The sequence below is a fragment of the Lactuca sativa genome, chromosome 6 (assembly GCF_002870075.4).
Source record: "Lactuca sativa cultivar Salinas chromosome 6, Lsat_Salinas_v11, whole genome shotgun sequence".
In the NCBI taxonomy this organism is placed as follows: domain Eukaryota; kingdom Viridiplantae; phylum Streptophyta; class Magnoliopsida; order Asterales; family Asteraceae; genus Lactuca; species Lactuca sativa.
In genome coordinates, this window is record NC_056628.2 from 157,880,245 (window position 1) to 157,903,041 (window position 22,797).

The 22,797-nt window shown below is 41.0% G+C and overlaps 1 pseudogene; it reads left to right on the forward strand.

The window, feature by feature from the left end:
• The first annotated feature begins 1,273 nt into the window (after positions 1–1,273).
• LOC111901197 (AMP deaminase-like) lies at positions 1,274–21,033 on the forward strand (annotated as a pseudogene).
• The last annotated feature ends 1,764 nt before the right edge of the window (positions 21,034–22,797 follow it).

Genomic DNA, 22,797 nt, shown 5'->3' on the forward strand with positions numbered 1-22,797 from the left:
AATATGAACGACTTTTAGGCCATCTTATCAGATACATCGATTTTATTCAACCATCGAGCATGCCTACCACTACTCTCAAGGATTATCACCATACACACACTGCGGAACCCCATTAAAAAGTTATGCTAGGGGTACCACCACTTACTCCATCGCATCTTACAAACGATAAATCTGAATAAATTCTAGATACAATAATAACCAAAATATCATTGGATGATGCATATGTAAAAAACACTATTTCTGCCCCATATATATGTTTAATTTAAAAACATATTCAGGTGATGTATGTAACTTTTATGCATATAGAAAATCCCGGTATTTAATCATACTTACAATGAGTTCCACATGGTGCAATTATGTATATGATGATGGGTCATGATCTTCGCTTCCGTGATGTAGTTATGTACATCTAGTTGCCTATGACACCTTGGATTTCAATGAAGATAGAAAAAGCTAAAAAAATTAGGTATAAGTGCCAAATATATATATATATATATATATATATATATATATATATATATATATATATATATATATATATATATATATATATATATATATATATATATACTACAAGAATAAGCACCTATAGAGACGATATCTATAGGGACGACATATGTCGTCGCAATAGTCACACTATAGGGACGACATGTTGTTGTCATAGAGTTGACTAATTATTTTTTACTTTTGAAGTTACAACGACTACCTCTCGTCTCAACATGTTAGGCGGGAACGAAAGTGAGTCTGGCGCGTTCTTGAAACACCTATGGGGACGACATATCGCTCCAATAAATAACAAAAAATAAAAAATAACATATTTTTTAAATCCTTTGACGGAAATAATGGGGGAAGGTCGTTTTGGGGATAGCTATAGGGACGACTTGTCGTCCTCATATCTCTCTACGGCCAAAATTGGAACAGCCCCTTCGTTTCATTCACGCACGCTAAGTAATCAATCATCGGTCTCTCTCGATCGATCGGTCAAATATTCTCCCCTGACGACTTCCTCACCTCCCACCACCAGCAAATCTTCTTCCTCTCTCCACCGATCCTCATGCTAGTTGCCGAAGACCACCGACAATTCCAACTATCGGCTTCCTTTTCACCCCCGGTTACGAATTTTAACAATTACAAGCCCCACTTTGGCGACCTAGGTTAGTAATTCATGGTTAGAAACTGGAATTGGGGTTTATGTTAGCAATTATGTGTTTGAAATTGGAATTTTGATTTTCTATGGTTTCATAGCTCTCACAGAAATCATTGACGGAGAGGAATGTCAAACACCGTCGTGAATAGCCTTGTCGGAGCTGGCGGAGGTATCATTGCTCAAATCATCACGTATCCTCTCCAATCAGTACATATTCCTTCCTTTTTACTCTCTTTATCTACTTCCTATTCGTCTGAAGAAGATGCTGATATGACTGACAATGCAGATCTAGATATAACATACCTTCATACTAATGGAATGTTGTAAGCTTTTGATACATTATTAGATCTCTGTGTGTGTTTGTAACTGATACCTGATATTCCATCATGAAACACACATTTTTTAACATCTGTTTGGCATCTACCAAACAAGGTCATGGGAGCTTACCAGAACATAATAATGCAAATGGAGAGCATAGTGTATCTGGAGACCTGCATGGTGTTCAACCAGATCCTGTAGCTGTTGATATTCTTAGGAAAGAACCAGAACACGAGACCTTTTTAAGGCTGAGAATCAGCCCATTTGGTAATCTTCTCTCTTTCTTTTTGTTTGTAATTTCATCTATGCAGGAAAACACATACACACAAGTATTTGAAAATTGAATAATCTTATTTCTTTCCAACTCCTCTTATTGCAGAGACACCATCTTATGATGAAGCAGAGGTTTATAGAGCATTACAAGTTTGTCTTGAGATGCAAAAGAGCTATGTGTTCAGAGAAAGCATTGCTCCATGGGAGAAACAAGTTATATCTGATCCAAGTTCTCCAAAGCGTAATCCAAATCCTTTTGAGTATACCCCTGAGACAAAATATGATGTAAGTTTGAAGTTTCTGACACAAGTTTGTTCTTGATGCTTATTTTCTTGAATCTTGACTTGATATTCAAATGCTTGCAGCATTATTTTCAAATGGAAGATGGCGTGGTTCATGTTTATGCAGATAAAGATTGTAAGATAGCATGAATCAAAAGCATCTGTTGAGGTTCATTAAGTCCAAGTTCAGAAGGAAACCTGATGAGATAATGCTTCATATCTATTTCTTGATCATTTAAAAAATGTGTTTCTCTTTTGCAAGAATCAAAGTTTCTTTTTTCCTGTTTCAGGTTGTAATATTTTGTGATGGGACATATCTGACCTTAAAAGAGGTTTTTGAGACCTTGGATTTAACCGGGTAACTTTACTATCTGTAGAACAATTATATCTTCTTGTGTGAATGTTTTTTATGATCATAAGTCTTAAATGTAGATATGACCTGATTGGTGATCAATTAGATGTGCATGCAGACAAGAGCACATTTCATCGTTTTGATAAATTCAATCTGAAATACAACCCCTGTGGTCAAAGTAGGCTTCGGGAGATTTTCTTGAAACAGGATAATCTTATTCAGGGTAAGTTTCAGTACTTTTTCCGGTCGTTTCCTTGCTGAGGTAACAAGCCAAGTGTTTGTAGATCTTGAAGCGAGTAAATATCTATATATGGAAGAAAGCAAAGTGAATGGGACAAGTGAGTTTTGAAATCCATGTTATTTATTTATTCCTTTTATCTGTTTTGATTCATGCATGACACTTACACTTACACTTAAAGCTTTTGCCTTTTGACAGATGGCTGAATATAGAATACGTAACGACCGAAAAATTCCAACCAATTTAAATTTTTCAAAAACAACCAGATTTCATTAAATTATTACAAAAAGGTTTTCAATACAATTTATTTAGAGCATTCCCAGAATCACATCACAACATAAACGTGAGGAGCGGTACGACCACGCCTTCGCCTTGCCACGGTCTCCTGAAGAACCTGAAAAACATAAAACCACAACTGTAAGCCCGAAAGCTTAGTGAGATATCCCCAAAATACCAACCACGTATACCATACACGCATAACATGCCATATCATATTCGATCACAGAACAGCCATGCACTTCGGGTCTACTGTGTGACTGGTCTACCGCACCGACCAACAGTACACCCGGTCCACCCTCCGAGTCTATCCATATACATCGAGTCTGCAGTGTGATTGGTCCGCCCGCACCGGGCCTTCAATCCACCTGGTCCACTCTCTGAGTCTACAGTATGACTGGTCCGCCCGCACCGGGCCTTCAGTCGGCCTGGTCCACTCTCCGAGCCTCAGCACGTCTGGTCCGCCCTCTTGGGGCCTACAGCCTATCTGGAACGCTCGCTGGGGCGTCGGGACAACCGGTCCGCCGTGGGTATCTTGGCCTACAGCACAAAGCAGGACATGCCTCAACCCAACTCCAGTCCAAACAACCATGTGCACATAAGCATACAATCATATAACAATTCACAGTCAACAAACCGATCAAACAGATTACATAACATATCATCACTCTAACCAGGATACCGACCTAACCGGTCACTAGCATAGCATCACCCTACATCTCAGGATACCGACCTCAACCAGGTCTCTAACATATACCATCCTAGCTACCAGGATGCAACATATCAAGCAATATCATAACAACAAATACCCGGATCTCAATCCGATAAAGGGCCAGCCTTGGTGCCTTTGACCCTATTGATATAGTGAGGATAACTCACCTTGAAACTGCCGACTGAACAAATAACCCAAGCTGCTCTGATCACTGAAACGATCTCCACCACTGGCTAACCACCAGAACACTAAACTCAAAATAATATCCAACAATTACCAAAATACCCCTGGAAGTCAACTGGTCAACCCTTGGTCAAAGTCAAAGTCAACCCCTGACTGACTCTACTCGCCGAGTCAACCAGATGACTCGCCGAGTCCCCATGCTTATAACTTTCCCCAATCCGCGACTCAACTCGCCGAGTTCAACAACTCTAAGTCCTTTCACACTCGACTCACCGAGTCATCCCTTGACTCACTGATTCACAGCTCAACCATAAGAAAGGATAGGACCTCACGACCAGACTCGTCGAGTCCAAGAACAGACTCGCCGAGTCCAAGGCTATCTTCAACCTACTCGCCGAGTTGTTCTTCCAACTCGCCGAGTTCTAGACCATCTTCAAGCAACTCGCCGAGTATACCCTTGTGACTCGCCGAGTGCCTCTAGATCTCATTCCAAACAGAACCTTCCAGGCCATGCAATTGCTCCAAAACGTAGATCTAGCCTCCTACAACCCATCCATCATGTAAAGTGGCGAACTTTACGTGAATCCAAAGAGATCTAGGCATTTCACACTTTAGGGTTTGGGTTTGGGACAAGATAGCTTCACCAATCACTCAGGAACAAGGACTTTATGCATTTTTGGATCATCACTACTCCAGATCTGAGGTAGCATCCTCAGATCCGTCTTCCAATCCCGAAATAACTCATGAAATACTTCAAAAACCCCAAAACAACCACCATGGATGACAATAAAGGAAAAAAGGCTCAAGACAGAGGATTCTTACCCCAAAGATGAGCCTAAACTGATGTAGACTTCAGATCCACAAGCCCTCTTGGTGCTATCCTCGAATTCCTCCAATTTCTCTTCATAAATTCCTTCTTCCAAGCTTCAATCCTCTCAATAATGGAGTTTCTCACGATTAGGGTTTTCTCTGGAACACTCAGGGAAATAGAGGCTGAAAAGAAGGCATATCATTCTTTAAATAGGGTGCAAACCCCGAAGATTAGGGTTTTTTTCACCCAGCACCAACTCGCCGAGTCCAGCCGCCGACTCGCCGAGTTGGCCACTTAACACGCGACCAGAATCGCGACTGTACTCGCCGAGTCCACCCATGGACTCGTCGAGTTGCCCTTATATATTTTCACTTTGAACCCTGAACTTGCACTCCTGACTGGACCGTTCTCCGAGCCTTCGGTTTGACTGGTACGCCTACCGGCCTTCAGTCTATCCGGACCGCTCAACCGGCATTCATCACTCCAAGTTATCTCTCCGGGAAATCCTCCCATGCATACTGGTCTAGACCTCTAGGGGTTCCGAACTCTATCTCCATCACACAACTCAATCCCGGCCTGATCCCAGGCCCTCCTCAATTAAGTACCCTTGGTCTGTATCCCGCCCCGCATGTCTGCCACTTACTCATACCAGCCTACGCTCTTGGCTAACAGAACACTGCTGAATCCCAAACAGCTAAACAACTTCACATGCTCATCGAACTCCCGAAGAATTTCCAATTCTCCCCCACTTATAGCACTGATTATCAACCACCGGTCGCTATCACCAACCTCCCAAAACAACCCTGCACAAAACCAACACTTACACGCGGACTGATTCCCACTAGCACTATCAACCTTCATAAAAATCACATTTCCACACTGATCATCCCGCTCGAAAGAAACTCAATCTGATGCTAACCACTCCGCAGAAAGCAGATGCTACCCGACATTCCGACCAACGCCAAATTTCCACTAATAAACCTCATGAATGATAACCAACGAAATTCCCAAACAACAACCCATAACCAAACCATAACCCTCAAAGAACAACGAATACCACACCGAAACCACGAAATGAAACTAGCAGATAAACAATACTCCACAATAATCACAAGATAATCAAGACATCAAGAAAGAAACATACCCGCGGCTGCATCCGGCACTGCTCCGACCTTCTCTGTTGTAAGCTGAAAAACACGACCCTGAGCCCTTGGGGGCTCCGCTCCACCCTGACCTCCACCCGTGATCCTCAAAGTGGCCGGTGCTGGAGCCTGCACCGGTCCTGCAGCAAGCTGTGGACAGTTGACCCTCAAATGTCCAACCTGATGACAATGATAACAAATCCTCAAATCCCGAACCGGCGCTGACTGCCGACAATCCCTCGCATAGTGCCCCTCCTTTCCGCACTTGAGGCATGCACCACCGGACCTACAAACTCCGGTGTGACCCCTCCCACACTTCCCACAAGTGTGGCTGCTCAGATCTCCTATCCTAGAATCAACAGTCTTGGACCGTTTCGGCGCCGGCTGCGATTGCACCGGAGCCTGCCTCATCTCACGCAACTCCAACTCAATCTCTAACTGACGCCGCCTGCGGCCTCCTACAGCTCCAACAAAGTCTCGCACCTCTGCGTAGACACAAACTGTCTGATATCCCTCTTGATCATGCTCAGACATCGAGACATCTGAGCCTGCTCCGAAGCGAACTCAGGGCAGAACATCGCCCTCTCAGTGAACATCCTGGTGATCTCCGTCACCGACTCCGAATCTTGCTTCAGCTCGAGGAATTCCTGAGCCAATCTCTCCCTCTCAACCCACGGAACATAACGAGTGTTGAACATCTCTCTGAACTGATCCCTTGAAACCGCGGTCCTCTGCGCATCCGAATATGACCCCGTGGTCAATCTCCACCAATCCTTCGCCCCGAGCCTCAACAGGTTCAGAGCACACCTCACCCTCTGATCAGCAGGGCATGAACACGTGAATGAACACCCCTCCACATCCGATAACCATCTCATAGCAACAATCGGGTCCTGAACTCCATCAAAGGTGGGAGGCTTCGTATTATCGAAGTCCCAATACTGAAAACCCCGACCAGCTCCTCCCCCTGCCGCTGCTACAGCCGTTGTAGCCGCCGTGGCAGCCGTCTCTTTGAGAGCTGCATAGCGCTCATCAAAATACTCAACCATGGCGGTCTTGATCGACCCAAACAGTTCCGGCAACTCAGCCCAGAACATCGCAGCAACCTCATCATGCAGGATCTCATGAATCCTCGCATCCAACTCGCACGTGCTCATCTGACCAATAACCTCGGGCGGTACTGACTCGTCCGAAACTCCCTCTCCTGATCCCGATCCTGACACGGATCCCTCCCAGCATGCCTCGAAATCTCCATACTGAAAAACACCACAAAATCTCAGACACTTCCCACCAACCCGGGAACCAACTCTCAACCCAACCCTAGAGGTCATGGTTTCCTTGAAACGCGTATGGGTCCTGTGCTTTCAGTAGTACGGGCCCATACTACCTTCCACACCTACCCATATTTGTATGAATTACTACCACAACACCCTAGTGAAAATATACATAACAAGCGCTCAATCCTCACACCAGAGGAACACTGGAAATCTCCCACAAGGAAACCCTAGGCTAACAGGCATCATAAATCAGGAAACATTATCATGAAATCCTGAAGATCCCTAGCCAAGCACTAGCCTGCTGTTCTAACAATGCTCAAAAACAAATATCATGTATGGTATTTTGGGGTTACTTACTGGCTCCAGCTGATCGTACCTCCGCGTCCTCCTTTTACTCATTTTGAAAACCGTTATAAATTCTCTTTTGAAAACCCTCCTCGATTTGATACTGGAGTCACACAAGTGTTCCTCCAATTCACTCAAACCAAGGCTCTGATACCAACTTGTAACGACCGAAAAATTCCAACCAATTTAAATTTTTCAAAAACAACCAGATTTCATTAAATTATTACAAAAAGGTTTTCAATACAATTTATTTAGAGCATTCCCAGAATCACATCACAACATAAACGTGAGGAGCGGTACGACCACGCCTTCGCCTTGCCACGGTCTCCTGAAAAACCTGAAAAACATAAAACCACAACTGTAAGCCCGAAAGCTTAGTGAGATATCCCCAAAATACCAACCACGTATACCATACACGCATAACATGCCATATCATATTCGATCACAGAACAGCCATGCACTTCGGGTCTACTGTGTGACTGGTCCGCCGCACCGGCCAACAGTACACCTGGTCCACCCTCCGAGTCTATCCATATACATCGAGTCTGCAGTGTGATTGGTCTGCCCGCACCGGGCCTTCAATCCACCTGGTCCACTCTCTGAGTCTACAGTATGACTGGTCCGCCCGCACCGGGCCTTCAGTCGGCCTGGTCCACTCTCCAAGCCTCGGCACGTCTGGTCCGCCCTCTTGACGCCTACAGCCTATCTGGAACGCTCGCTGGGCCTTCGGGACAACCAGTCCGCCGTGGGTATCTTGGCCTACAGCACAAAGCAGGACACGCCTCAACCCAACTCCAGTCCAAACAACCATGTGCACATAAGCATACAATCATATAACAATTCACAGTCAACAAACCGATCAAACAGATTACATAACATATCATCACCCTAACCAGGATACCGACCTAACCGGTCACTAGCATAGCATCACCCTACATCTCAGGATACCGACCTCAACCAGGTCTCTAACATATACCATCCTAGCTACCAGGATGCAACATATCAAGCAATATCATAACAACAAATACCCGGATCTCAATCCGATAAAGGGCCAGCCTTGGTGCCTTTGACCCTATTGATATAGTGACGATAACTCACCTCAAAACTGCCAACTGAACAGATAACCCAAGCTGCTCCGATCACTGATACGATCTCCACCACTGGCCAACCACCAGAACACTGAACTCAAAATAATATCCAACAATTACCAAAATGCCCCTGGAAGTCAACTAGTCAACCCTTGGTCAAAGTCAAAGTCAACCCCTGACTGACTCTACTCGCCGAGTCCCCATGCTCAGAACTTTCCCCAATCCGCGACTCAACTCGCCGAGTCACCCCGAGACTCGCCGAGTTCAACAACTCTGAGTCCTTTCACACTCGACTCACCGAGTCATCCCTTGACTCACTGATTCACAGCTCAACCATAAGAAAGGATAGGACCTCACGACCAGACTCGTCGAGTCCAAGAACAGACTCGCCGAGTCCAAGGCTATCTTCAACCTACTCGCCGAGTTGTTCTTCCAACTCGCCGAGTTCTAGACCATCTTCAAGCAACTCGCCGAGTATACCCTTGTGACTCGCCGAGTGCCTCTAGATCTCATTCCAAACAGAACCTTCCAGGCCATGCAATTGCTCCAAAACGTAGATCTAACCTCCTACAACCCATCCATCATGTAAAGTGGCGAACTTTACGTGAATCCAAAGAGATCTAGGCATTTCACACTTTAGGGTTTGGGTTTGGGACAAGATAGCTTCACCAATCACTCAGGAACAAGGACTTTATGCATTTTTGGATCATCACTACTCCAGATCTGAGGTAGCATCCTCAGATCCGTCTTCCAATCCCGAAATAACTCATGAAATACTTCAAAAACCCCAAAACAACCACCATGGATGACAATAAAGGAAAAAAGGCTCAAGACAGAGGATTCTTACCCCAAAGATGAGCCTAAACTGATGTAGACTTCAGATCCACAAGCCCTCTTGGTGCTATCCTCGAATTCCTCCAATTTCTCTTCATAAATTCCTTCTTCCAAGCTTCAATCCCCTCAATAATGGAGTTTCTCACGATTAGGGTTTTCTCTGGAACACTCAGGGAAATAGAGGCTGAAAAGAAGGCATATCATTCTTTAAATAGGGTGCAAACCCCGAAGATTAGGGTTTTTTTCACCTAGCACCAACTCGCCGAGTCCAGCCGCCGACTCGCCGAGTTGGCCACTTAACACGCGACCAGAATCGCGACTGTACTCGCCGAGTCCACCCATGGACTCGTCGAGTTGCCCTTATATATTTTCACTTTGAACCCTGAACTTGCACTCCTGACTGGACCGTTCTCCAAGCCTTCGGTTTGACTGGTACGCCTACCGGCCTTCAGTCTATCCGGACCGCTCAACCGGCATTCATCACTCCAAGTTATCTCTCCGGGAAATCCTCGCATGCATACTGGTCTAGACCTCTAGGGGTTCCGAACTCTATCTCCATCACACAACTCAATCCCGGCCTGATCCCAGGCCCTCCTCAATTAAGTACCCTTGGTCTGTATCCTTCCCCGCATGTCTGCCACTTACTCATACCAGCCTACGCTCTTGGCTGACAGAACACTGCTGAATCCCAAACAGCTAAACAACTTCACATGCTCATCGAACTCCCGAAGAATTTCCAATTCTCCCCCACTTATAGCACTGATTATCAACCACCGGTCGCTATCACCAACCTCCCAAAACAACCCTGCACAAAACCAACACTTACACGCGGACTGATTCCCACTAGCACTATCAACCTTCATAAAAATCACATTTCCACACTGATCATCCCGCTCGAAAGAAACTCAATCTGATGCTAACCACTCCGCAGAAAGCAGATGCTACCCGACATTCCGACCAACGCCAAATTTCCACTAATAAACCTCATGAATGATAACCAACGAAATTCCCAAACAACAACCCATAACCAAACCATAACCCTCAAAGAACAACGAATACCACACCGAAACCACGAAATGAAACTAGCAGATAAACAATACTCCACAATAATCACAAGATAATCAAGACATCAAGAAAGAAACATACCCGCGGCTGCATCCGACACTGCTCCGACCTTCTCTGTTGTAAGCTGAAAAACACGACCCTGAGCCCTTGGGGGCTCCGCTCCACCCTGACCTCCACCCGTGATCCTCAAAGTGGCCGGTGCTGGAGCCTGCACCGGTCCTGCAGCAAGCTGTGGACAGTTGACCCTCAAATGTCCAACCTGATGACAATGATAACAAATCCTCAAATCCCGAACCGGCGCTGACTGCCGACAATCCCTCGCATAGTGCCCCTCCTTTCCGCACTTGAGGCATGCACCACCGGACCTACAAACTCCGGTGTGACCCCTCCCACACTTCCCACAAGTGTGGCTGCTCAGATCTCCTATCCTAGAATCAACAGTCTTGGACCGTTTCGGCGCCGGCTGCGATTGCACCGGAGCCTGCCTCATCTCACGCAACTCCAACTCAATCTCTAACTGACGCCGCCTGCGGCCTCCTACAACTCCAACAAAGTCTCGCACCTCTGCGTAGACACAAACTGTCTGATATCCCTCTTGATCATGCTCAGACATCGAGACATCTGAGCCTGCTCCGAAGCGAACTCAGGGCAGAACATCGCCCTCTCAGTGAACATCCTGGTGATCTCCGTCACCGACTCCGAATCTTGCTTCAGCTCGAGGAATTCCTGAGCCAATCTCTCCCTCTCAACCCACGGAACATAACGAGTGTTGAACATCTCTCTGAACTGATCCCTTGAAACCGCGGTCCTCTGCGCATCCGAATATGACCCCGTGGTCAATCTCCACCAATCCTTCGCCCCGAGCCTCAACAGGTTCAGAGCACACCTCACCCTCTGATCAGCAGGGCATGAATACGTGAATGAACACCCCTCCACGTCCGATAACCATCTCATAGCAACAATCGGGTCCTGAACTCCATCAAAGGTGGGAGGCTTCGTATTATCGAAGTCCCAATACTGAAAACCCCGACCAGCTCCTCCCCCTGCCGCTGCTACAGCCGTTGTAGCCGCCGTGGCAGCCGTCTCTTTGAGAGCTGCATAGCGCTCATCAAAATACTCAACCATGGCGGTCTTGATCGACCCAAACAGTTCCGGCAACTCAGCCCAGAACATCGCAGCAACCTCATCATGCAGGATCTCATGAATCCTCGCATCCAACTCGCACGTGCTCATCTGACCAATAACCTCGGGCGGTACTGACTCGTCCGAAACTCCCTCTCCTGATCCCGATCCTGACACGGATCCCTCCCAGCATGCCTCGAAATCTCCATACTGAAAAACACCACAAAATCTCAGACACTTCCCACCAACCCGGGAACCAACTCTCAATCCAACCCTAGAGGTCATGGTTTCCCTGAAACGCGTATGGGTCCTGTGCTTTCAGTAGTACGGGCCGATACTACCTTCCACACCTACCCATATTTGTATGAATTACTACCACAACACCCTAGTGAAAATATACATAACAAGCGCTCAATCCTCACACCAGAGGAACACTGGAAATCTCCCACAAGGAAACCCTAGGCTAACAGGCATCATAAATCAGGAAACATTATCATGAAATCCTGAAGATCCCTAGCCAAGCACTAGCCTGCTGTTCTAACAATGCTCAAAAACAAATATCATGTATGGTATTTTGGGGTTACTTACTGGCTCCAGCTGATCGTACCTCCGCGTCCTCCTTTTACTCATTTTGAAAACCGTTATAAATTCTCTTTTGAAAACCCTCCTCGATTTGAGACTGGAGTCACACAAGTGTTCCTCCAATTCACTCAAACCAAGGCTCTGATACCAACTTGTAACGACCGAAAAATTCCAACCAATTTAAATTTTTCAAAAACAACCAGATTTCATTAAATTATTACAAAAAGGATTTCAATACAATTTATTTAGAGCATTCCCAGAATCACATCACAACATAAACGTGAGGAGCGGTACGACCACGCCTTCGCCTTGCCACGGTCTCCTGAAGAACCTGAAAAACATAAAACCACAACTGTAAGCCCGAAAGCTTAGTGAGATATCCCCAAAATACCAACCACGTATACCATACACGCATAACATGCCATATCATATTCGATCACAGAACAGCCATGCACTTCGGGTCTACTGTGTGACTGGTCCGCCGCACCGGCCAACAGTACACCTGGTCCACCCTCCGAGTCTATCCATATACATCGAGTCTGCAGTGTGATTGGTCCGCCCGCACCGGGCCTTCAATCCACCTGGTCCACTCTCTGAGTCTACAGTATGACTGGTCCGCCCGCACCGGGCCTTCAGTCGGCCTGGTCCACTCTCCGAGCCTCGGCACGTCTGGTCCGCCCTCTTGAGGCCTACAGCCTATCTGGAACGCTCGCTGGGCCTTCGGGACAACCAGTCCGCCGTGGGTATCTTGGCCTACAGCACAAAGCAGGACACGCCTCAACCCAACTCCAGTCCAAACAACCATGTGCACATAAGCATACAATCATATAACAATTCACAGTCAACAAACCGATCAAACAGATTACATAACATATCATCACCCTAACCAGGATACCGACCTAACCGGTCACTAGCATAGCATCACCCTACATCTCAGGATACCGACCTCAACCAGGTCTCTAACATATACCATCCTAGCTACCAGGATGCAACATATCAAGCAATATCATAACAACAAATACCCGGATCTCAATCCGATAAAGGGCCAGCCTTGGTGCCTTTGACCCTATTGATATAGTGACGATAACTCACCTCGAAACTGCCAACTGAACAGATAACCCAAGCTGCTCCGATCACTGATACGATCTCCACCACTGGCCAACCACCAGAACACTGAACTCAAAATAATATCCAACAATTACCAAAATGCCCCTGGAAGTCAACTGGTCAACCCTTGGTCAAAGTCAAAGTCAACCCCTGACTGACTCTACTCGCCGAGTCCCCATGCTCAGAACTTTCCCCAATCCGCGACTCAACTCGCCGAGTCACCCCGAGACTCACCGAGTTCAACAAGTCTGAGTCCTTTCACACTCGACTCACCGAGTCATCCCTTGACTCACTAATTCACAGCTCAACCATAAGAAAGGATAGGACCTCACGACCAGACTCGTCGAGTCCAAGAACAGACTCGCCGAGTCCAAGGCTATCTTCAACCTACTCGCCGAGTTGTTCTTCCAACTCGCCGAGTTCTAGACCATCTTCAAGAAACTCGCCGAGTATACCCTTGTGACTCGCCGAGTGCCTCTAGATCTCATTCCAAACAGAACCTTCCAGGCCATGCAATTGCTCCAAAACGTAGATCTAGCCTCCTATAACCCATCCATCATGTAAAGTGGCGAACTTTACGTGAATCCAAAGAGATCTAGGCATTTTACACTTTAGGGTTTGGGTTTGGGACAAGATAGCTTCACCAATCACTCAAGAACAGGGACTTTATGCATTTTTGGATCATCACTACTTCAGATCTGAGGTAGCATCCTCAAATCCGTCTTCCAATCCCGAAATAACTCATGAAATACTTCAAAAACCCCAAAACAACCACCATGGATGACAATAAGGGAAAAAAGGCTCAAGACAGAGGATTCTTACCCGAAAGATGAGCCTAAACTGATGTAGACTTCAGATCCACAAGCCCTCTTGGTGCTATCCTCGAATTCCTCCAATTTCTCTTCATAAATTCCTTCTTCCAAGCTTCAATCCTCTCAATAATGGAGTTTCTCACGATTAGGGTTTTCTCTGGAACACTCAGGGAAATAGAGGCTGAAAAGAAGGCATATCATTCTTTAAATAGGGTGCAAACCCCGAAGATTAGGGTTTTCTTCACCCAGCACCAACTCGCCGAGTCCAGCCGCCGACTCGCCGAGTTGGCCGCTTAACACGCGACCAAAATCGCGAATCTACTCGCCGAGTCCACCCATGGACTCGCCGAGTTGCCCTTATACATTTTCTTTTTGAACCCTGAACTTGCACTCCTGAACTCGGGATGTTACAAAATATCTATATATGGAAGAAAGCAAAGTAAATGGGATGATTTAGCTAGTTGGATTGTAAACAATGAATTATACAGTGAGAATGTTGTCTGGTTGATTCAGGTGATCTCTTACTACAATACTTTAAAAGACACCAAATGTTTATACTTAAATATCAACTAACATTATAATTTATATGCATACTTGTGTTGTTCAGCTATCCCGGCTTTACAACATATACAAAGAAATGAGAATTGTGACATCATTTTAGACAATTTTGGACAATGTTTTAATCGATCAAGATTCACATCCCCAGTTGCATGTTTTCTTGAAACAGGTACCAATTAAATTGTACACATTACATAATTAGAATTTGATTTATTTCATAAAAATTTGTATGTAATGTTTTAATAATATTTTAAAGGTGTTGGGATTGGATTTGGTGGATGATGAGAGCATGCCTGAAAGACACCCTACAATCTTGCATTCTCATACCCAAAATAGGCTTCGTCATGAATCAAAGGGCATGACAACTATTGTTTCAAATTGCTCTTTTTTGGTGTGTGAACAGGTATTTTTAGTAGGTGCAATTGCGAAACTTATTGCTTAGGATGAAACGTATTAACTAGATATCTCCGTCTATTAAGACGACATGTTGTCTTTATAGCTTTATCTATGGAGACGACTTGTCGTCTTTATAGACGCACCTATAGACACGACATGTCATCTCTATAGATATACCTATGGAGACTAGTATCGTATAGCGACGAACCAAAAAAGGACGACATGTCGTCTCTAAAGGCTACCTATTGCGACGGTATTTATAGCGACGGAAAAAAAATCTATTGCGATGGGGCTATGGTGACGAGAGCAATAGGGACGATATATCGTCTCGGAGACCTATAGGGATGACTTTTAGAACCTATAGAGACGACATTTGTCGTCCCTATAGGTTCAGTTTCTTGTAGTGATATATGTATATATATATATATATATATATATATATATATATATATATATAAGTATAGAGATAGAGAGAGAGAGATTCATTTGAGACCGCCTATATTTTGTGAGACATGGGGACCAAATCTTAGCTTTTGATCAAATTTGATCTTGTGGCTCATAAAAAAATGGATTAAGACTAATTAATCTAACTGATTAGTTAATAGTCACTAGGTTAAATTTAAGATGATCAGATATCAGGTTAGCTTAAGTTTCACGTCATCAAGAAATCATCTCATCTATTTCGGTTTTCTACCAATTTATTCGATGAATCAACATTCCTTGTTCTTCAATTCAATTGGATCGATATTCTATCTCCAATCTTATATTTTTTTTCAACCGATAATCGATTTGATTTGGACATTGATCAAACGATGCTAAATCATAGCTTTTAAATTCGCGATTTTTGTGTTTTTCGAGTTCATGTTCTTGATTCTTCTACATCTGCAATTGATAATTTGAGTGATTAATGTTTATGTTCATGTATCGACATTAGCAACTATTAGAAGATTTTGATCAATTTTAACTCTGTGATCATCGATTTCAGTAGAGGTTCAAGTGTTCAACAATTTATGCTAATCTTCATCTTCAACAATTGTTTACGATCTTTCAAGTTGTGAATTTTACTCAACATCATGAAATCGTCAATTGATCAAGGTTTGAGTTTTCATCGATTTCACTGTTACTTGCATATAACATATTCAATTTTTAACCTAGTTCATGAATTGAATCATCAAGCTATTATCGATTTCTTGAATTTTATATTTGTATGATTTGTGATTTCAGCAATCAAATATCATTTGTTGTTGAGACATCCAATTCAACAATCAAACATCATTTGTTGTTGAATTTGTTTGACCTAGAAAACAATTTAATCTATAATATGTTATTTGACAATGCATCATTTATTACATTGTTTGATTTTTAACTTTCATTCAATCATTATGTTTTTCAGCAACATGTCATTTGTTTTCTTTTGATTAACATCATCTATTTGCTTTTCATTAACATCATCTTAGTGATAAGTTCATGAGACTGCATGTTACTTATAGAATATTGTACATACATAGAATATTGTACATACATTTATATATCAATAATGATAACAGTTATGGATGATTTGGATATGCATGTCATCGAAAACAATCATCTCGATGAAGAAAATCATCAGTTCGGTTCTAATGATTCAGAGATTCTTCATAACAAGGAAAATCAATCGGAAACCTAAGGTAATTTTGTTAAATTTTACTTTATATCATGATTTGATCAATTGATCAAGGTTTGAGTTTTCATTGCTTTCATTGTAAGTCGCATATAACACATTCGATTTTTAACCTAGTAACAGTTATGGATGATTTAGATATAAATGACATCGGAAATGATCATTACGATGAAGAAAATCATCAATTCAGTTTTGGTGATTCAGAGATTCTGCATAATGATGAAAATCAATCGGAAATCCAAGGTAATTATGTTACTGATATCGGTTATTCTTATAGAATGATGTTGGTGATAAGTTCATGTTACTGCATATTATGCTTATAGAATAATCCACATATAGCATTGTGGTTTTTTATGATTTCAATCATATGAATGCAAATTATTCTGATTATATGTTAACATGGTGGTATATTCTTTTTGTAGTTTAGAGTGACAATGTTGCAGCATAATGTGGCTCTTGCAAACAATTCATTAGAGCTAATGGTTCTTTCTTTTGGATTTCAGAGGTTGAAGCTAGTTGGATACCTCCTATGGGTTCAATTTTTAAAGATATCAAAGATGGTATTAAGTGGTTAAAGGATATGCATTAAGATCTGGTTTTGATATTAGAAAATCAACAGAGAGGAAAAAGAGTGGAATCACAACTTCGAAATATTTTATATGCAATAGAGGGGGATTGCCAAACACTTCTACCTTAGACACGATTAGTGATGATCATAACAAGCAATTGAGAAATAGTAATTGTAAATGCACAAATTGCACAGCTTTTGTTGCATTCAAAGTTATACCACATTCTTCAGAAGTTTACCTGTCGCGCTTTGAACAACAGCACAATGTAACATCCGGATTTCCAGGTACCTTATTTATTCATTTATTTTGGAGATTTTGGAGAGACTCGACGAGTTAATGCTTAGACTCGCCGAGTAGAGTCGCGAATTTCATCCGGGTTAATGACCGGACTCGGCGAGTCGAGAAATGGACTCGGCGAGTCCACGCAGTTTAATGAAACCCTAATCCCCTGGGTTTGAGACCTATTTAAAGGGGCTTATAACCACCATTTGCGGCTACCAGACCCCTGAGTGAAACCCTAGCAATCTAGAGCGTTTGTGAGGAAGAAGAGGCCATTTTTGATCCTTGTGTGGGTGTTTTTGCAAGAAGAAGGTGACCAAGGCAAGAGGGAACTGAAGAGGGTGCTATTCTGTGGATTTCAGAGCCTAAGGACTTCATATTGAGGTATATATTCGATCCTTCTTCAGTTTTCGGTGTTAATCCTTGAGAGTTAGGATTTCTAGCCCATTTATAGTATGAATGATAGTGAAGTTGGTCCCTTCTTGTGTTGAGGATTCGAATCTGGATCCAAAGAGGTCCAGAGACCTAAACCCCTTGATCTTTATGGGGAGACATTGGGTGATAAGAGCTTAGGGTGAGATATTGAGGCCTTTTCATCAAATAGAGCCATTGGGTCTTTGTATGGCCATCAAGATCCAAACTTTACGTGTTTATATTGCTTAAGGAGGCCAGATCTATGAGTTGGAGGAACGGATCTGACCTCAGGAGGTCTTTTGAGCTCGAGCATAGCGTGAACTCGCCGAGTACCAAGAAAGACTCGACGAGTAGGGTTAGGGTTTTCCCCATAGATCGTTATGTGAGTACTTGCCGAGTCGGGGGAATGACTCGGTGAGTCAGAGGGAATTAGGGGACTAGAATTCAAGGCGGAACTCACCGAGTTCATAATGGGACTCGGCGAGTTGAGTCAGGGTGGCCCCGCGATTCATGCCAGGTGTAACCTGTCGAGCAGGGGAAAGACTCGACGTGTCATGCGAGTCTAGGGGATTAGTGGACACGCGTAGACTCGCCGAGTCACCCAAGTGCACTCGGCGAGTCAGGTCAAAGTTTGACCATTGACTTTTGTTGACTTTGAGGGTTTGGTCAACGTTAGGGTCTTTGTATCAAGGGAGGGGTAAAATGGTCTTTTACCCTTCTGAGGATGCCAAGAGAGGGTTGAGTCTAGTCTCGAGAGTTATATTTATGAGAGTATTTACTTTATGTGATTAGGCGGAGGCTAGACCATATTTCTACCGAGTCAAAGATTTACCGAGACATTTGAGGTGAGTCTTCTCACTATACTTACCTAGAGTGGTAACAGAGTTATGTGCTAGTGTACTGTTGAGTTATGTGCCAGTGAATTTGTATGCTATTTATGTGTTATTGTGATATGTGATATGTATGATTCAGAGTTTCCAAAGATAGGACCAGTGGGTCCATAGAGTTAGGGCTAGAGAGCCTACAGAGAGTTGGGACTGGAGGGTCCCACTGAGACACACTGACCAGAGGGTCAGCAGAGCTATAGCCTTGAGTGGCTAATATGTGTTAGAGTGGTATTTTGGGGAACTTACTAAGCTTTTATGCTTACAGTGTTATGTGTTATGTGTTTCAGGTACCAGTGATGATCACGGGAAGGCGTCGAGATGATTCGTACACACACATGGAGTTTTATGTATTTTGATCTTGGAAAATGTTTTGTGAACAGAGATATGATACAATGAGATTTTATTAATAAATGTGAATGAAAAATGTGTTTCGGAAATGTGAAAAATTGTTTTAATTTTTACGGTGTTACACACAACCACAAATTGATCAATCAAGATTGTATGCATCTTTCAAGAGCTAAACATCAGTTGGATATTGTTGATCAAACTTTTATACATAAGCTTTCGAGTGCAAAGGTGGGGGCAACTACAGCATATAGGCTAATGTGCGTTATAAAAGGAGGATGTGAATTTATTGGTGGACTAGAGATAGATTGGAAATTTTTTACAAGGTATATAAATTGTCACATCGGGGGCACTAATGCAAATTTGTTGATTACAAAGCTTTAGAATCATCAATAGAATGTTACAAATTTCGCATACGAATACAGATGTGACAAGAAGCAGTTAAATGCTCTCTTTTGGGCTAATGATACTTCAAAACAAAACTTTTAGTTATTTGGGGACGTTGTTTCGTTTGACGCAACATATCGTACAAAGTTGTATTTATTCTAGAATTATAAACATTTTTTAGTTATATATTCTAATGGTCTTTTTTTGTGTTTTTTTAGGTATTGTATGGTATTTGTACATTTTACTAGCATTAATAATCACAAAAGGTGCATCACTTTTGGAGTTGGTTTGTTGTGTAGAGAAGATACAAATTCCTATATTTGGTTACTTCGGTCATTCTTGAAGTGTTTTGGAAAAGCACCAATCATGGTCGTGACCAATCAAGATCCAGCAATGAAAAAAGCTATTGAGATAGTATTGCCATACATAAAACATAGATTTTGTATGTGGCATATCACAAGTAAACTTCCATTAAAGGTACTGACATTATTGTTATATTATTATCAATATAAATATGACATTATGTTCAATATAAATATGACATTATTGTTCGTTTCTTATCAATATTAAATGGCAGTTTTTTTAATTAGAATAATATATTAAATGAAATGCCTTTTTATATTGTATTATATTCTATCAGAATATTAAATGAAATATTTTTTGTAATTAGGATAATATATTAAATGAAATGTCTTTTTGTATTATATTATATTCTAACAGAATAATATATGAATTGTTTTTAAAGGTAAGTTGGGAAACAATGAATGAATCGAATTTTAAGGCAGACTTCAATAGTATAGTATGGGACTCCAAAATTCCTGTGAAAGATTTTGAAATGAGATGGGATGCATTAATGGTAAAATATAAGTTACAAGACAATAAATGGATGAAAGATGTTTGATTTGAGAAGCAGTTGGATTCCAACCTATTTTAAGGATGTACCAATGTCAGGTCTAATGAGAACAACTCTCGGTCGGAAAGTGAGAATTCAGCATTCAGTAGGGTATCGCATCATGGTTATACGTTAAACCATTTCATGAATGCTTTTGAGTCTGTTATGAAAAGGCAAAGGAATAATCAGATCAAATTTGATTTTGATACATCTACTATAATTCCAATCATCAAAACACATCTTGAAGATATGGAGAAACATGCATCTATGGTATATACCAAGACTATTTTTCTCATGGTGCAGAGCGAGATTCTTCATTCACTTGTTTCTTGTTCACAAAAGAGTGTTACTTTAGGCGTTGGTTTCGACATATGCATTGTCAAACATAAAAGAACAAATATATCAAAGAAGAAAGTGGTAGTTGAGAAAAAAAAAAGTTGACATCGATTGTGAATGGAATTTTAACACAAGTGAATGTGATTTCGAGGTAATGTTGACATTTTATAATTCTAATATTATAATTTTTATTACTAAATTATTGTCTTTAATTTTTTTTTTATATTATTCTAATTTTTCTTTTTAGAATATACTTAATATTCTAATACTTTTGAAAAATATTCTAATTTTTCTTTTTTGAATATACTTAATATCCTAATACTTTTGAAACAGGTTGAATTCAACTGAGAAGATCCAACGGTGAAATGTTCATGCATGCTTTTTGAGCGGTTTGGAATTTTTTGTAGACATATCTACTATATGACAGCTAGTTATGTTCTATTCATATGTGAATATAACATACATGTTCAGAAATGAATATTTGAATAAAACATATATATTCACATTTTTTATTGACATTTGAATATTTTTTTTTTTGTTAATTCATATGTGAATGGAACATATATAAGTCATTTTTGTTGTATTCAGATTTGAATAATGTATGTATGACAACAAGTTATGTTCTATTCATATGTGAATATAACAAAACATATTCGCAAATGAATATTTGAATAAAACATATATATTCACATATCAATATGTTTTGTTATATTCATATGTGAATAGAACATATATAAGTCATTTTTGTTGTATTCACATTTGAATATTAGTTTTGCTTGTGTTCAGAAGTAAACAAAACACATCAAAACAAAATTATCTTTAGTATGTTCATTTTTTGTTGTGTTTTTAAGTGATCTCATCTAAAAGTTAATCAGATCTACCTTTTTTATTTGATCTTGTTTTTCGGTTATATGTATGCTTCACTGTTGGTGTTGTTTCTGTAAGTGTAAGTAGTTAATATTAGGGAAAAATAAGCGAAATGTGAAGTAACGTTTATATTTTGACAGAATAGTTCGAATAAGTATTAAAAATGAAGAGATGATGTAAAATCGTTTATATATCAAGTAATAATGGATGATTTTTACAAAAAATCCAAGTAAATCAAGTAATAACAAAGGAGGGTTACGAGAATAAATGATTATCACAAAAAATTGAAGTAAACAACCTATTTTTGAAGAATGAACAGTGTGAAAACAATATTTTTAGTTCTAAATCAAGTAATAATCAACGAAGATTACGAAAAATTTCAAGTAATGAAGTGATAATTTTTAGAAATGAGTATAAATCGTTAAAAATTGGAGAAAAAACGCCGATACCTTTCATTGTCAAGAGCGATGAAATGGTCTCGTTCATGTTTTCATTCGAAGACATTTTTCTTCTGCAAATGGTTTTCTTCTTATCGATGTTTCTGAAAATGGTTTTTGTGTTATGGGGTATCGAAGAGGGAAATGATGGGTTTCTGTCCAGATTTGACGTATGGTGATATTACTGAAGTGCACTAACCGTTTAATTTTTTAGGTTATTTACAAATTTGTCACTGCTTATTAATGTGTTTTGATTATTTATAAGTTTGTCACCATGCGTTTTTTAAACTTATTGAATGATTGAGCTAAGAATGGTTCCTTCATTTTCAACATTTTTTTCTCAATTGAACTCTCTCTCTCTCTCTCTCTCTCTCTCTTTATATATATATATATATATATATATATATATATATATATATATATATATATATATATATATATATATATCCCTATTCTAATAAATGAATAGTTTTTAATCTCCATTTGACATGTGTCACTCTAATACAACTCTTCATTAATATAATGTCACATGTCAAAGAGATATATTAGACAACACTTTAAAATCCAAATTTACTTTTTCTAATTATATGTTAAATTTGAAGTTATAATAACTTTAAAAATTTGGTATATCTCATGATTAATGATTTATTTAAAGTAATTGATAAATAATTTATGAATTTTTCCTATGAAAATTTAATTTATTTTGTAACCGTGGTTCCCACGGGTTATAAACTAGTATATATATATATATATATATATATATATATATATATATATATATATATATATATATATATATATATATATA